The 17,977-nt window shown below is 40.5% G+C and overlaps 1 protein-coding gene across 1 annotated transcript in view; it reads left to right on the forward strand.

Moving 5' to 3' along the window:
* LOC111866038 (mucin-19) overlaps positions 1 to 17,977 on the forward strand; it is a 519,428-nt gene that overhangs the window by 63,401 nt on the left and 438,050 nt on the right. The window contains exon 2 of the mRNA XM_023854546.2: positions 1,656 to 1,737. The gene's annotated coding sequence lies outside the window, so the exon portion shown is untranslated. The remainder of the gene's footprint in view (positions 1 to 1,655; positions 1,738 to 17,977) is intronic.

Below are 17,977 nucleotides of genomic sequence, written 5' to 3' on the forward strand. Positions count from 1 at the left end.
GCTGTTGGTCTACGCCGATGATGTGAATCTACTGGGTGATAATGTAGATACCATAAAGAAAAACACACAAACTTTAATTGACGCAAGTAAAGTGATTGGTCTAGAAGTAAACACAGAGAAAACTAAGTATATGTTACTGTCTCGTCACCAAAATGCAGGGCAAAATCATGACATAAAGATAGGAAACAGATGTTTTGAAAATGTGGCACAGTTCAGATATTTGGGAACAATGATAACAGATCGAAACCTGATTCAGGAGGAAATTAAGAGGCGATTGAACTCGGGTAATGCTTGCTACTATTCAGTCCAGAACCTTTTGTCTTCTCGTCTGTTGTCCAAAAACATAAATATTAGAATATACAAAACTATAATTTTGCCTGCGGTTCTGTATGGGTGCGAAATTTGGTCTCTGACATTAAGGGAGGAACCTAGACTGAGGGTGTTTGAGAACAGGGTGTTGAGGAGAATATTTGGACCAAAGAGAGATGAAGTGACAGGAGGTTGGAGAAAACTGCATAATGAGGAGCTTTATAATTTGTACTCTTCTCCAAGAATAATTAGAATGATCAAATCAATGAGGATGATGTGGGCACGAATGCACGAATGGGGGAGACGAGGAATGCATATAGAATATTGTGGGAATGCCAGAAGGAAAGAGACCACAGGGAAGACCAAGGCGTAGTTGGGTGGACAATATTAGAATGGATCGTAGAAAGATAGGACGGGATGGTATGGATTGGATGGATCTGGCTAAGGATAGGGACCAGTGGAGGGCCCTTGTGAACACGGTGATGAACTTTCGGGTTCCATAAAATACTGGGAAATTCTTGAGTAACTGCAGAATTGGCGGTTCCTCAAGAAGGGCTCAGCTCCATGATTAAGTATGTAAGTAAGTAAGTAAGTGTGCCTATGTTTGTATGGTAGTATGTTCATCACCCCCAAATACAAACTGAATGCCTGAAATAATCTCTGTGAGACCTAATATGTATATCATGCGACCCGAAGCCATACCAACCACTTTCATTTATTGCTAGTGGGGTGGGACTAAGTCCCTTGTACTGCGGCCACTTCTGGCCTATTGTACCCGCCTCAGGTGATAGGTGAGGGTGATTGTGGAGCAATTTGTGAATGAAGATTGTCAGGGGAAACCGAAGTACTCGGAGAAAATCTGCCCCAGTGCCACTTTTCCACCACAAATCCCACTTGACCAGACCCGGGATCGAACCCAGGCCGCCGCGATGGGAAGCCAGCTACTAACCGCTTGAGCTATGACGCGTCCTTTCCCAACCACTTACTTCACAAATAATTCCGATCAGTAATACTAACGTTTCAGCCGCTCATGTTATTAAGGTAAGAACCTTAATATTAGTTGAATATCTGAATTGCTCGTCATGAATCTTGGTTTCTATATCATGCCACCTGAGTCCATACTTTCCATCAGTAATACGAACACTGCAGCTTTTCAAATTGTATTGTTTTATTGATTTTATGAAGCATATATACTGAAGGTTTTTATTTTAAATTGTCGTACCAGATACTCAGATTTTACTGAAATGAAAGTGATAGGTTAGATCTTCCCAGAATTTCTTGTTCTTCTTGAAATGAATCAGCTGTAGTTTTTTACTGTACTAATCAAATATGTCTCCTTTTCACAGTACCTCAAGCAGAAAGGAAATCTTCATCAGTATTCAGCAAATCCCTCAATCGGGACTTCAGTGACGACCCCCAGAGCTGAAGGTAAGAGCAAGTTTCAATTCCTTTTGTATACACATGTAAGAAAGAGGTAAATTCATCTTTGATATTTATGGCATTTTTCAATAATATGAGAAAAGACTGCCTTTGTACGTAGGTAGTTGTTGATGAGAATTTTCCCCTTCCTCATCTTTTTTTTTCCCCATTTTATTTATTGTACTTCCCTCGTTGTTAATGTTTGATAGTACACAACAGGCATTTTGCCAGTTGACTAAAGTTGGATCAATAGAGTAAGTCTGTACATCTCGTAGTTAACAGCCGATAGCTGCTTCTTTTGTTTCTTCTGTGCTGTCGGACATATTTTTCTCTTTCTTCCTTTTATAATATCGGGAAGGAAAGAAAGTTTTCTCCATCATCACTTGTGAGTTTCCAAACAATCTGCTAAAGAATTTTGTCCATCATTATTTAAAACGAGCTGCGTAAAGAAAAAAGGAAGAATGGTAGACAAGTTAGAGGATGATAGAGCCCCGAAAAGCTTGCTTTTGTTTTCTTTTTTGCTCCGTCTCTTTCATTTGATGTCTTGTGTATATTACTAAGCTAACTTATATAAGAATTTCGTCATTATAATATTATACAAGAGTTATAGGATACAAAAGTTGTTAAACTTTTTAACCGGTAAGGATGATGGAAAAAGAAAGAGAGCATTTTGTGCAGGGGTGGGAAGTACTCATGTCGATTTACAAAAGAATAACTCGGAAATAGGCTTAAAATATAATAAGCAAGAATAAACAAAGGGAGAGAGATGTAAAGGGCGATACAAGAAATTAGGCAAAACAACCGTGTAACTGTGTAGAGTACAAAAAGCAGTTGTGTCTCTATTAATGAAAACTTGACATTTGGAATATGTTTCGTAGACAATTATTATTCTGAAAATTGCCCGCAGAGAAATGGATTACACATTTAGAGTATAGCATGTAATTTTCAGTGGGAAGTAGGTCAGCTTATTAACAAATTTGCTGTGGAAAATTAAAAAAAAAACTTCAAAACAGACGTTAAATGCATAATCTTGCGTCAGATTACTCATCAAATTTGTTGGCAATACCGAACGTGAACATGGAACCACCTGCTGGCGTTGTTTGGAAACTGCTAATTTTCAAAATGGCGAGAACCTTGAAGTTTAGAACCAAAGAAGATATGCAAACTACAATCCGATTTTTTGAATGCAGGAAGAATAAAAAGAGATTAAATTTATCGCAGAATATTCGTTCATTCACCTGACTTAATTCCGTATGATTGTCGTCTGTTTCGGCACTAAAAGAACATTATTTTTCGCCAGATGATGATGATGATGATGATGATATAAAGACGGGCATATACGAATGGCTTCAGCACCGACCATAATATTTCTTCCCTCGAGGAATCCAGCCATTCGCGCTAAGTTGGGGGTGTGTCGAATGTAACTGGGACTAAACTGAATATATATATGCATAGCCTCTTCGTTAAACAATTCCGTCTCCTGGGATGTGGCGCCATGTAGATCTTTTGTGAACCGACGTTCCCCCGAGTGACGGCATTCTTCATAGTCACCACAGTGAAAACCTCAGATCTTACAGTCTCTTTGCTGTTTGTAAACATTCACGCATGTGGTTTTCATTTAAAACACCTTTTTATGTCAGGCATCGAACTTAGTTATGATATGCCCTGAATATCTACAATAAATTATGCGATATTTATACGAGGTACAAATTACGTCAGTGCACGAGAAATCCTCTGACGAGTCTCGAACACTTGTATGATGGTGTTCTAGAATATGTAGACCTGCTTTAGATCTATACTTACAGTTGTCAAACTTCTATGAACATAGACAAGGCTTCAGTGTACTACGGGAATATAGTTGTTACATTGGTAACGGATATTTTTGACGAAGAAAATTTGTCAAATTTGATATTATACTGCTTTAGAAATAAACAAATAATGCATAAAGTGCTCACCTCAACCAATACTCAGACAACCTAATTCCAAACATAGGTTCGACGTCATGAATAACACATAAGATTTATTAAGTTCTAAATTACTTAAGTAGAAGAATCACGTGTCATTGAATAAAAATTGTTCCGAAATTTAAAATAAAATTATCATGAAGTCGTCATACTGGTTTGTAACTTCGTATTATTTTCTATGATTGTGAAATGTGCTCACCAGTCGTTTCATCAAAACGAAAGACCATGCATTATAAAATTACTAAAATGAAACCTTGCCAAAATATCACGAAATTTGTAACATAAATATATATGCTGTCTGCCTTATGAGAGAGTCGCTCGCTTGCCTAAATTGGTGAAGGTTTTGCTTGCATTTCATGTTGCCTTTGTATTAATGCCATTAACTTGACTAGGCACTGTTAATAAAGGAACTGACTTCTTTAATTTATTGCTCTGTAAGGATCATCCAAATTATCGCCTTTTCCCTCGAGTCCTGAAAGCCTTGAGACATTTCCACTTTTCGTTGGGTTGGAAGGAAGTCATGAACGAATTTTCTTCCTCCTTCGTGGCAGTGGCTACAGCATTGGGAGTTGTCTTCCACTGCCTTCATGGCGTTTTGCATAAATGAGTTTTCTAGCTTTATGTCTATAAATTTCTATGATAGGCTGCAGTAGAGCCATTAATCTTTTTGTTAATTTATATATGAAGTATAATATGCAAGTTTCCCTCCTTTAACAGATCATGTATGAGCGACATGTAATACGTGTATAAAGGAGCTGTTAGTACAAATATTATGTTTTTGGATTATTATCCATCATTTTATCCCTATCGAAACATCTTCCTCTTTATTTTTCAAAACAGAACGTTTCGGAGACTGGATTCTATCTCCGTCTTCAGGTAAAACCTACTAATATACCATCGTCACAAAATTTTAGATCTTATAAAATAGTCATGTTTAAAAATATAGGATAAAACGGTGTGCTTCAGAAAGTCACAATAGAAATGCTACATTTCATGGCCGGTAAATATGCACACATTGATAGCAGAATACTCACAGTACGAACGATTTCTTAACGCATATTTTAGGGTCAGATTTCTAGAGTAAGATTTTTTTTTCTGTTTGACATTTTAGATAAATACATTTTAGTGTGAGGATGATATTCAAATCAATATCTTTGGTGTTATAGCAAGTGTCACGTAACTTCGAACAAGGCCAAGAGTAACCTTGAATGCGCAGATGAAAAATTTCAGACAAGGGGGTGGGTTCGAAGGTGTGAGAAGTGACAGGCGGTCAGTCACTTCTCACACCCTCGAACCCACCCTCTTGTCTGAAATTTTTCTTCTGCGCATTCAAGGTTACTCTTGGCCTTGTTCGAAGTTACGTGACACTTGCTTTAAATGTGTTTAATTTGTTTAGTTGTTTAATTTGTTCAGAAACGGCCCATTGAGAAGCTCTGTGAGCGGTGCTCCATAGGGCTCCACAATAACCCAGAATTTGTTGAACACTTACAATACTACAGTAGGTCAAGCAGTTAGTCGCTGGATTCTTACCGCGGCGGCCCGCGTTCAATCCCGTGTCTGGGCAAGTGTGATTTGTGGTGCACAAAGTGGCGCTGGGGCAGGTTTTCTCCGAGTACTTCGGTTTCCCCTGCTAATCTTCATTCCACACATTGCTCCACAATCACCCTCACCTATCTTCTGGAGCTGGTACAATAGGCCAGAAGTGGCCGCAGTGCAAGGGACTTAGTCCCATCCCACTAGCAATAAAAACAAAACACTATACTACATGGCGATATTTCAGTACAGTCTTGCGAAAATTTTAATCACATAATTAGTTAATATTTGTTTAAGTCCTCAAAAATAAAATTATTTCTAATCAGTAAAAAATTAATTTTCCTTAAATATTTCTTCTTTATTTTTTTTTGCTATTAATTACGAGCCCAACGATTACACGAATCATAAAAAAAACTGACATAATCGGACAATCCGTTAGGGCAGTAACCAGTAATCTAGACAAGCAAGGCTTCATAGAGTATACACCCTTTTCAACATACCTGATTACGGAGACAGAACTAGACTTGGAACCGTTTTCGACCTAATTTATATTCTATGACGGTGACCAGTTTTCAGCAATACATTTACTAGTACACGAAAATCCATACTGTATTATGGAAAACTTACTTATGACACGTAAGGATGATTACACACGTGTAAATATGAGAGAAGAGAGAGACGGAGAATAAGCCCTCTACATTTTTATTTTAGGCTCGTTAATATGTGATTTAAGTTTGAGAACAATGGTACATATTTTATCCTCAGTGGCACATAATATTTTATGTCTTGACTTTCAAAGCATATTTGTAACTGTATTACTTCGTCATTTCTCATTTGTTATGTCCTCGGTTCAATTTCCATCTTTCCGAATAAAAAAGTTCAATTTTCTTGAAATTGCTCCCTCTCCTTAACCCACGGTTATATCATTGTATTGTAAAGTCAGAAACTACGTATGTTTACTTGTTCGACAAATATGTTATTTTTCCTTCATGAAATTTATACGCCCAACGCGGATTGTATTTTATTTGTTATATCAACATGACAGAATTTGATCGATAGTATGTACACATTGACTCCCAGTACTTCCATGTGACTGCTATTTGCTTGTGGCACAAGGAAACTTCACCCAACTTGGCCAAACGGAAAGCATGGAACTGACTACAGGCGCAAACAGAAAGCAACAGTTATTAAGGTCGAATGATCCGATCCAAGATCATTTCGAACATTCAGTGGTGTCGACTATTACGCTGTAGCACTCATTTGCGCCTTAATGTAATTTCTTTTGGAGGCTTTGAAGTTTCTTGAGTCTTTGCAGTGTGTCCAGTTCGAAACAAATATTTGCCTATTTTGTTTCGTCTTGAAACTTGGCCTCTTTGTGAGAGACAAATATGGTTTCAGGGTTTTTAGAACAAGACGCTGAGGAATATATTTGGACCTAAGAGGAGGAAGTGAGCGGTCTAAGGCATGTACTGTCTTCGCTCGCTTGGAAACCGGGATCGTGGGTTCGAATCCCACTCAGGCCATGAATGTTTAGTTTGTGTGCGTTTTTGTGTGTGTGTGTGTGTGTACGAGCTGATCACCCGCCCAAGGAGTCCTACCGAATGTGTAAGATCTAGAAAAACCGAAGTGAACGGAGAAGTTCATGGAGGTAGGCCTAGGCCCACTGGGGCTGTACTGCCAAGGAAAAAAAAAAGAGGAGGAAGTGATAAAGGCTAAAATACTAACACAACGAAAAGCTTCATAAGTTCTCTGTAACACATAATAGGGTAAGAGAACGGAGGTGAATAAGAGAATTGTGCATGAAGCATGCATGGGAGCAATGAAAAATGAACACGAATTTTATGTAAGTAAATGTGAAGGGAATACACTTCGTGAGGACCTAGGCCTAATTTGGAGGATAATATTGAGATGACGTAAGCATAGATGGGAAGATAATACTGAGATGAATCTTAAGGATTTTGGGATGTGGACCGAATTGAGTTTGTTTGGGTCCACATACTTTCCTTTTTTTTTTCAATAATTTTAATATAATTTGACTCCGCAAAACTAACGGTTAGAAAAGCAACGTAAGATAAACCAGCCATCAATCACCGTCAAGTTATTCCGAAGATTAATAATCACTGGGAGTCTTTCGTATTTTTCGTAAATTTGTGAAGGAATATGTTGAGGTGAGGCCACGAGCACTGTTTTCCATTCGCCCGTAGCATGCATCTGTCAGTACACGACCTACCATAATCCATGACACTCGAAGTCTCACATGCAATTGTAAAACTTCAAGTAATTTCTACATCATTGCGTTTCGAACAATATTTGACGTCTTATCATGGTCAGTTGTCGTTATAGAATAAGTATTTAAGCATATATGTTAAAGATAAGAAAAGGTAAATATATCCTTGTAACAGAGNATCTACATCATTGCGTTTCGAACAATATTTGACATCTTATCATGGTCAGTTGTCGTTCCTACTATTGATCTTAATGTTGTCGTTATAGAATAAGTATTTAAGTATATATGTTAAAGATAAGAAAAGGTAAATATATCCTTGTAACAGACCGCGGAGACCCATAGGATTTCAAACCGTCGAGGCTCACACATTTTCTCTAGACAATTGACTCATAGATGGCGTTAAAGTCGTTAGTCATATTCGCCAGACGCCCTTTACCCCCAAAGAAATACCTCACTCATTTCTATTAGAGACTGAGTCAACCCCAGGGCTATCACAAAGGCTGGAAGGATTAGGTCAATTGAAAAATCTAGTGACCTTTTCGGGAATCGAAACCGCGACTTCCAGGCTTGTAGCATAGTGCTTTTATGCTACCGCGTGCCCCCTAAGCGTATATGTTGAGAACAGAGATATATACACTTGTTAACGCGCCCGGAAATTTATGGGAATTAAAAGAATTCTTTGCCTTTACCGATTAGCCAACTTAATTTCGATGTTGACCTTAAAAACAGAATTTCAGCATCTCTGAAACTTACTCTTAGCTGGCAGCTGTGTAACTCCGTGCTAACCTGGGAAACCCGTCTCATCTCTATAGTTTTACAGTTTCTTCACCCGCTCTGCTATAAACTGAATGTTACATTTCTCACACGTTTGAGTGTTTATTTTCTTCTTCTGTAACTAATAATATAGAGTGGTCTAAACGTCAGTTAACCTAAAACATTCTGTCGTATTAACAGCAATGTTCAGATTTAAACCAGCCCTTCAATTTGTAGAACGGTGTCACGGCGTTGTGAGTTGTGCACGGAAAATTGAGGACCTCGTTTCGATTTTTTTAATTCAGTAAGCAATAAATTAATTTGTAACGTATTTTATTTTATATTTTACTGACCAGTTACTGCCTTTTAGGCTATTCTGTATATCAAGCCGAAATATCCTTTCATAACTCGGACTAGACGGCAGTGGTTCGAATCCCGACAGGGACAAATTTTTCTCTCCACAATGTCCAGACTGGTTCTGGGGCACATTCAGCCTTCTATTCAATGGTTATCGGGAGCTCTTTCCCCGGCGATAAAGTGGCCGGGACGTGAAGCTATAGCTGTCCATTCACATCCATCTAGTGCCGAGGTCAAGAACGGTGAAGCTATACGTCCATTTCATGTCGTAGTGCTTAATCAATTAAGGACAGGGACAATTTTACCTAATTTACAATAGGAAAAGAAGCTACAGGTCAACATATCTCCTTGTAGAAGGGAGACATCATCTTCTGCGTTTCCTCTTGACACAAGTATTGTGTTACAAATAAGGAAACTTTGACCGGAGGATAATATTAAAATATAAGTGAAACAGGTAGAGTCCGTGGGTATAGACTCAACTCCTGTAGCTGGATATAAAATCGAATAAAGGATTATTGTTAACACAGTAATTGGCCTTACGGTTCCATAAAAAAGGGGACAAACTATACCGATGGATTCAACTCGTTAGTCGAACCAGAAGCGAATATGGAACATGACCAAGTATATTTTCAATATGACACTTTAGGAACATTCATTGCTAGCCTAATTACTACTAGTTATTGTCGCAGAAATTCTCTTCAAGTCAGTGGAAGAACGTCATGTACTGCATATGCTCATGTTTCGGGAAGGGGGTGGGGGATCGAATACATATATATATATATTTGGGCGATATCTCAGCTCATCCGAGCAGACGTGCTCGCGGCTCCGCTATTAGAACAAGGATGTTAAGGAGGAGGAGAGATCTAGTACAGTCGCAGGGCAATTCATATGAACAAGTTGTGGTCTGACACCAGACCAGCCTGATCACCACGTCACGACCAGTGCAGTTTTGTGTCACATCCCAGCCCCATATTTGTTTCAAGTTTGTTTCGCAATGTTCCTAAAAAGAGTCTGAAGTTGATAAGAGAATGAATTCACTTAGGTAAAGAAGATGGGAGAATGAGGAGTGCCCTGTTTTAGAGTAATTCAGATGAGCTTGGAAATTCGTTCTCTATAATAGTCGCCCTATTACCCCATTGCTTTGCTTTCATAATATTGCTAAAGTTCACTCTGTGCCCAAGGGCCCCCATACACATACAGTTTGGTCTCCAGTTCGGCCTGCACAGTTGAAGACTGAAAGGCAAAACTGACGTGTGTGGTGAGGCCGGCCGGCCGGCCAATCGTTTGGACTGTTGGCCTGTAGGAAACCCGTCAGCCCGTCAGTTCTGCCTGCAGGACCGTAGCACGTGACGTGTGAGATTCAGCAATATAGGCTGGAAGACCGTGATTATGGTATAAAGCCTGCCGCTTTATCTGCGAGTGTATGGGGAGGAAAGGGAGGGGGTAAACTGTCACAGTTTTGCCTGTAATGTCGATCGGAAGGCCAAACTGTGTGTGTATGGGGGGCCTAACAATTAAACACAATACCATGAGGGCGCTGCCTCTAACAGAAATGAGTACCAGGAATCTTCATGGGGGTAAAGGGCAGCCGTGCGTAAACCTGACAACCTCACAGCCATGTCCGAGCCGATTGTCTCAAGAATGGATGCGCCCCCGCATCTGTTACAGTGACAACTATGAGGGCGTTTGAGGGAGTGGATATATAAATCCACGTATTCCTGATCGCGACACTGGAGGTGAGTGGTCAGCTTTACGCGCCTGCTGCTTTACCTACGGCAAAAGAAGACTCGATACTGATTGGGTAAGAAGTTGGATGGGTCTGGACGGCGTGAAGAGCTTGAATTTATTGAGACTTGAACTCCGACCCCTCGGACGTTTAGCCCGTAGCCAGTCGCTATACCGACTGCGCAATCCCGGCTCTTTTGTATTGTTGGTCAGTGATTGAAATTTGAATATTTGATGAAGTGGAATGCTGACATGTGAGATCGATAATTCGTGAACTTTAGTTTCGACATGCCGCCATTTTCAAAGCTGTTTACAATTGTTTACAAGCGAGGTTAAGTTTGAAAATATTAAATCTGTATCTGATTATCAGCATTTATTACTTATCTTTGAGATGAAATTAATTTTTAAAACGAAGCGTTACTTCAGTTCGCCCTTGCGCCTTATGCACAGAGCAGTTACGTAACTTGTAGCTAGAGATGGGCTGCACAGAATGCAGGAGAAGTGGGTTGCTGTCCGTTACAGTGCACTATTCCAGAAATTTACGGAGCCGACTGAGAATAGTTAGAAACCTCGATAAGAACAGCAGGCCTCTGAGTAAAGACTCGAATTCAGGAAGTCCCAAATACGAAACAAGACTGCTAACCTTAAATATGGTGAAATTATAAATTAGCTGGTATTGAGATCCTGCATCATTCCGTATATGAGTAAAGGTAAAAAAAAATATCCCTGTGCTTAACTAATTAAACACTTCACAATGAATGCGTATGGGGGAGTGGATGTATAAAGCCACATTCTCTTGACCTCTGCACTAGCTGGAAGTGACTGGTCAGCTTTACCCCCAAATGAAATTATCTCCGGCACACACTGTATAGGAGACTGGGTGGGTCCAAGGGCAGGTCTTGACGACGTGGAGAAGAGAAAATTCTTGATCCTACCGGGGCACGAACTCCAACCCCTCGGTCTTCCAGCCCGTAGCAGTAGCTATACCGACTGAGCTATCCCGGTTCATTCCAAAGCAGTGTGTGGCTTATATTATTTCGCATAAGCCTTGCAATATGAAAAATTGTAGGTGTTCTAGAATATAATTTATATAGTCTAGTCGATAGGTACAGAGGTTTCGCAGAAACCTACTGCCTCTATCTTCACGATATAGGATGGAGGCAACAAGTTCCTGCGAAATGTTGGCAAATATATATAACCACGGGGCGTCGCATTCTATAGTTCAGCTTTTCTATTCCCCGCCATAATTATTTCACATCTCTTAATAGTACAAATGTCTGTGAAGTCTGTTCATATAAATTGATGGAAGAGACAGAATTATTTGCCTGTTTGTCTCAAATACTGTATATTGGAGGGAACGTTAAATGAACTGCACTGTCACATGTGGACTACGTGTCAGGTAAGAATCACCACTTGAGTGCGTCGATGTATACTTGTATTTAAAGAAGAAACCTTTTTAAAGACCGTAGCTGCGTATCGTTATCTCGCTCACAGCCGGACACAGTGAAGTGTCTGAATATTAGATTCTGGCAGAGGCCATGTAAACTGAATTCAAAATGGCCTCTCTGTACATCTGCTTCTTCACGAGACCGAATAATATAATTTTTAATTATGAGTACAGTAATATTTAAAGTAATGGAATTTTCTTACTTGAAACGATTGGTATCATAATAAAACTAGATTGAATGAGATCTGAGGTTTTAACGGCTCTAAAGATTAACCCGGTTGTCTTCTGCTTCATGGTTCCTTGTAGTCTAGTAGGTGGTAACCAACATTGATAACCACCTACCTCTACCATTGTTTAACTTAGTCGCTTGAAGAAAATTACTGTAAAATTTCTGTATTTGTGCACTTATTAACGTCTGTAGTTATTATCGTTTCTATGTGCCTTGTAATTCTGCCGCCGATCACAGTGGCCGCGCGGTCTAAGGCGTGAACTGTCTTCGCTCGAACGAACGCTGCGACCGTGGGTTCGAATCCCACTCAAGGCATATTTGTATGCGTTTATTCTGTGTGTAGGTAGTGGCCTTAAGACGGGCTGATCCGCAGTCCAACGAGTCCTACCCACTGTGTATTGGATTAAGAAACTTAAAAAGTGGCCAAAGTCTAACAAAGGACTGTACAGTCATAGACAGACAGATAGATAGTACTGCTGCCTTATCTAGAAGACAAACAGCTGAGGTGGCAATTTTAAACGTACCAACAATTTTAATTGTTGGCGTGACAGTATACATCCCACAAGCTGTTACTCTGAAAGCAAAGTTTTCTAGATGTTCTTATAAATAAGAATTTTTATGAAAGTTGTGCAGATGACAGCAGACACTGTTATTTTCAGATCCATATGCAGACAGAATTAGCACTACCTGCAACCAGCGTGTTCATTGCTCTATGAGCGCACTGTGTTAATATGATTCCACGCAGCACAGTTACAATCTCACAGCATAGAAAGATCAGAATTAGGATTTGAAGTTCTCGCAACGATGGTTATGATGAGATCTAACTTCTGTGATATAACGTCACGTGGTCCGTTGGAAGTTAACCGACGTTTCGTAGGAACATATGTCCACCTTAAGGATCAAAGATTGAGCCAAGTATATTAATCCGAAACTTCTGTTACATTTCAACGCACTGCAAGGCAGACTCTCGAAGTAGGATCCAGTTTATTTCGGTCGCGAGGATGTTGTGCATGGGCTGCGGGATCCACTGAGATAGTCCGGTTATTTAAACAGGCGGAGGGAGAAAGCTGCTCCTCTGTTGGAGGCCTGCAGGCCAAGGCGCAGCACAAGTCGTGCGGTTTTCTGGGAATCTGCGGTGCCTCTCTCGGGGGTGCCTGCTAGGAGCAGCAACAGTGTGGAGGAGTTTCCATCCTTCCAGTCANAGGCGTGACAGTATACATCCCACAAGCTGTTACTCTAAAAGCACAGTTTTCTACATGCTCTTGTAAATAAGAATTTTCATGAAAGTTGTGCAGATGACAACAGACACTATTATTTTCAAATCCATGTGCATACAGAACTAGCACTACCTGCAACCAGCCTGTTAATATAATATAATAATGTGTTAATATAATTCCACGCAGCACAGTTACAATCTCACAGTATAGAAAGATCAGAATTAGGATTTGAAGTTCTCGCAACAATGGTTATGATGAGATCTAACTTCTGTGATATAACGTCATGTGGTCCGTTGGAAGTTAACCGACGTTTCGGAGGAACATATCTCCACCTTAAGGATCAAAGATTGAGCCAAGTATATTAATCCGAAACTTCTGTTAAATTTCAACGCACTGCAAGGCAGACTCTCGAAGTAGGATCCAGTTTATTTCGGTCGCGAGGATGTTGTGCATGGGCTGCGGGATCCACTGAGATAGTCCGGTTATTTAAACAGGCGGAGGGAGAAAGCTGCTCCTCTGTTGGAGGCCTGCAGGCCAAGGCGCAGCACAAGTCGTGCGGTTTTCTGGGAATCTGCGGTGCCTCTCTCGGGGGTGCCTGCTAGGAGCAGCAACAGTGTGGAGGAGTTTCCATCCTTCCAGTCAAACTCCGTCCGTCAGACACTACAGCATGTCCTGCTTCCCTCGTCAGCCAGTTTTATTCTCTCTTGGTGTTTCATATTCTCTTCCTCTCTCCATACCCACTCCAATTCTTGTTTTATAACATATGCAGAATCGTAAATTTGAGCACATTTCATTTCGCCCTTTCGTCCGTGTTTGCATTTCCCATATTGTATTCATGTATGGACATTCACGACGAAACGAAATCCTTTTCTTCATTCGAATGTTTACTTTATTTATTGTTTCATATTAGGGTCTTCATTCTTATTCGATAATTCAATTGGTTTTTAGGAATGAAATCGCTTTGCAAACTTGTCACTTAAGTGAAATTTGCTAGATGTTAATTTGAATGGACACTGGAAAGCTCGGAAGTCCGTAATACCAGGCAGGGTGTACAAAGTAAACATACATTGTTCCTGTGCTGCTAAGCACTACTTCTTGACGTATTTTGGAATGGTATTATGGCTGCTCTCATTCTTATACCGCTACCCTAGGCGGAGGTAACTCGTCGAATTCACATTCCAGCCCTCTTGCCCTGAAGAAAGAGTCCCCATTATGCATTGATGGGGTTGGGTTGACGTCATAGTCTGTCTACACGCACTTGGGAAAGGGAAGTTCTGTGACCCTGATGAGAATCGAACCCTGATTATCCTTTCCTATAATAAGTAGCCCAGTCGATGTCCCTATAGACTTGTAGTCTCACCTGTTGGGTGTCTTTTTTTGCGACCAATATTGTAAAAGAAAGTTTCAAACTCGCGAAATATAATAGAGATTGTTAATTAAGCTCTTCTCCATAGCTTCCAACTCGGCCCTATGACCCACTCAGCCGCCACTGCAATGGGTACTAGGAAGGTCTTTTCCCGGGGTTAGAGATTCCGAAGCGTCAAGTTGACCACCCGCTTCCATATAATGCTGAGGTTACTTCTCGATACGACTTCATGGCGACACAGGGACAACTTTACTTTTAGACTCTCGTAATATATGCAAGGCGATGTCCTTGCGTGTACTTGCCCAAGTTTGTTTCTGCAACGTATAAGGAAAGCACTGCGATCTCAGGAGGAGCAACTGACATTTTTCTCTTTCTTTCAGAGAATTTTCATGGAAAAGTTACTTAAGGAATTACGTAATCTGTGAAACTTGTGAACTGTTTTATTGGCGATAACAATGAGAATGTTTGTATACGTGGAACAAGAGAAAGAATGGGAGAATTATGAAAGAACTTCAAAATGTTGTTGGAAAACCTCGTGTAAAGAAAACAGTTGGGAGACTGAGGAATAAGTATGAGGTTATTAATAAAATTAATTGTACATATACAAGAAGTTCTGGGAAGAATTAGTCGCCTGCTTTCCAATTTTTGAGAGAGAGAGAAAGAGAGAGGAGGAAGGTTGGGTGGTAGTGACACACACTAACACTAACACTATATTAGGGTGGCGGTAAGAAACCATATCTCAGGTTTTGAAGGTTCCCAGGCAGTGTCCGGTTGTTCTTCTGGTATGGGTAACGCATACAATCAGTTTTCTTTATTATTTTTATGACGCTAGAAAGGTTGCATTATAGTGAAATTTAAGTTAACGTTTGGAGGTCTATATTAGGGCAAAATTTTTACGTTACCAATGGGAGGGCTGAATGTGAAGCATGCAGTGCAAAGTGGAATTTGGGTACCAACTCAGCATTTGCTCTAGGATCGAGTAAAACCACGGAAAACTTTGATCAATTTGCCCGGTCGCAGGACCTTCCGGATGCAAACTGACTTCTAGCCAGGAGTCCGGCATTAAATACGCGAACCCTAACATTAGACACTGCTTTCTTTTCACTATATATCGAGTAGTTGATACGAAACGGACCGCACAGAAAACATCGCTTTCAACAGTTCTCTTGTTACATGTGTATTCGTTGTCGTGGGAACATATTTACGTAGACGCTTAGCAACGGAGTGGTGGGGACGCAGAGAGAGCAAGGTGGTCTTACAAGCCTCCTTCGACTTTTCGGACTAAAGGCAGTAGGCTAGTAAATAGTTGCTGGTAATGTAAAATGGACTGGTCTCACTCATTACCAGGATTATGGGCGGATTTCCGTCCTGACGACGTTGTATTTCGTGATCCCATGATAAGTAGTCATTTCATGGATATCAGAGTAAATATCATATCTTTCTCACACGAAACAGTTGATATAGGTTGTTTAGGTGGTGTGAGACTTTATTAGCTTATAGTGATTGATCGTGAAGCCAGCCAGTATACCTCACTGTAGCAGAATTCTGCAAGACCTCTTTCCGAATATTTATCTCACGTATATGCCCCAGAAGCTGCTGCATCAGCAGGAACTGTTGTTATCACAAAATTCATCCCGAATGTTCTCAATAGACAAGAATCTCTTTCGTTAGGTGCCGTACCTGCAATTTTGCTACAGTTGTCTCAATGTTTCGACACCAACAGGCTCATAATTCATGCTGGTGTCTCTGTCTCTTCAAGGAACATTTGCAAATAAATACGTTTTTCGTGCTACGCCACGGAGACTAATTCCATGCGCAAAGGCATTTTGTCACTGTTAATATATTTTTCCTTTGGCGCTACAGCCAAAATTTGGGCCTTGGCTTATCTCCATGAAACTTTTCATTTCACTTCGGTTTACTAGATCTTAGGCATTTGGTAGGACTCCTATGGGCGTGATTAGCTCGATGCAAGGCCTTTTTTTTCCTTGGCACTACAGCCCCAGTGGGACTAGGCCTACCTCCATGAACTCCGTTCACTTCTGTTTTTCTAGATCTTACACATTCGGTAGGACTCCTTGGGCAGGTGATCAGCTCGTCGCAAGGCCTCTACCTGTAGACAAACACAGAAAAACGCACACAAACATCCATGACCTGAGTGGGATTTGAACCCACGATCCCGGCTTCCGAACGAACGAAGACAGTGCATGCCTTAGACCGCTCGGCTACCGTGACCGACGTTAATTGAAATGATATTTTCTTAAATAATAAGAAAGAAAGTATTCGTTCTTGCAGCTTTAGTGTATTAAAATATAAGGTTATTAAATTTCTGGAATATGAATTTCACTTTTCACTGCTTCATCTTGGTTAAACCAATTATTGGCTCAACATTGCGTTTCGAATAAGGAGTCTCATTTTGAAGGAAAATATTAAAATGAAGCTGAAAGAAGTAAGCTATAAGTATTTGGAGCCTATTCATCTGGCCAAAGATACAGAGTAGCGGCCAACTTTTGTGGACACAACAATGAAACTTTTACAAAAGAAGGGGAATTTCTGACCAAAACAGTGACTGTTAGAAGCATCTGTTTGATAAGGGCGTTGCTTCACGAGATGGAGATATGCATGTGGTTCTAGAGTATGCTGCAGTTACTTCGAAACGTTTATTATCCTGTATTATTTGGTATTCCTGAGATAGGTCCCAGTTCGTTTCTGAGTTTCGAAATGGGCATAAATGGCAATAAATATTGTGATAAGTAAAGGTAAAGGTACAGGTAAAAGGTGAAGATGTCCATGCTCTTAATTAATTAAACACGATGCCATGAAGACATACCACTGAGTTTTAGACAATGTTCTAACTGACCAGAGACTGCGATGATTTCTGAAGGGCGAGGCTTGCTTCTTTACGTACAGCTGCGGGCTCTTGCAGTGATGTACAAGTACATTTGAGATATAAACACCATATTAGCCCCATACAGGGCGATGTGGAACAAAAGTCGATCGCAATTTTTAGAAACGATGTGAAAGGGAAAAATAATACCATAACATTTTAATAAATGACTGTTCTGAGGCGACTATGAGTTTACAGCTTAATTATTATTAAGTACATATCGCCTTTTAATGGAACCAGTACGGTATTAGCAAACTGCATGAAAGGCCGCGCCATAGCTCAAGCGGTTAGTCGCTGGCTTTCCACCGCGGCGGGCCGGGTTCGATCTCGGGNGCTCCACAATCACCCTCACCTGTCATCTGGGGCTGGTACAATAGGCCAGAAGTGGACGCAGTACAAGGGATTTAGTCCCACCCCACTAGCATTAAACAAATTTAAAAACTTCATGAAGCTGAGGCCTTCTTGGAAAGCTACCAACTGTGCAGCCTCTCAAGAACTCCCCGACTTTTTATGGAACCCGAATGTTCATTACCGCCTTCACAAGAGC

Source organism: Cryptotermes secundus, unplaced genomic scaffold (assembly GCF_002891405.2).
Source record: "Cryptotermes secundus unplaced genomic scaffold, Csec_1.0 scaffold258, whole genome shotgun sequence".
Classification (NCBI taxonomy): domain Eukaryota; kingdom Metazoa; phylum Arthropoda; class Insecta; order Blattodea; family Kalotermitidae; genus Cryptotermes; species Cryptotermes secundus.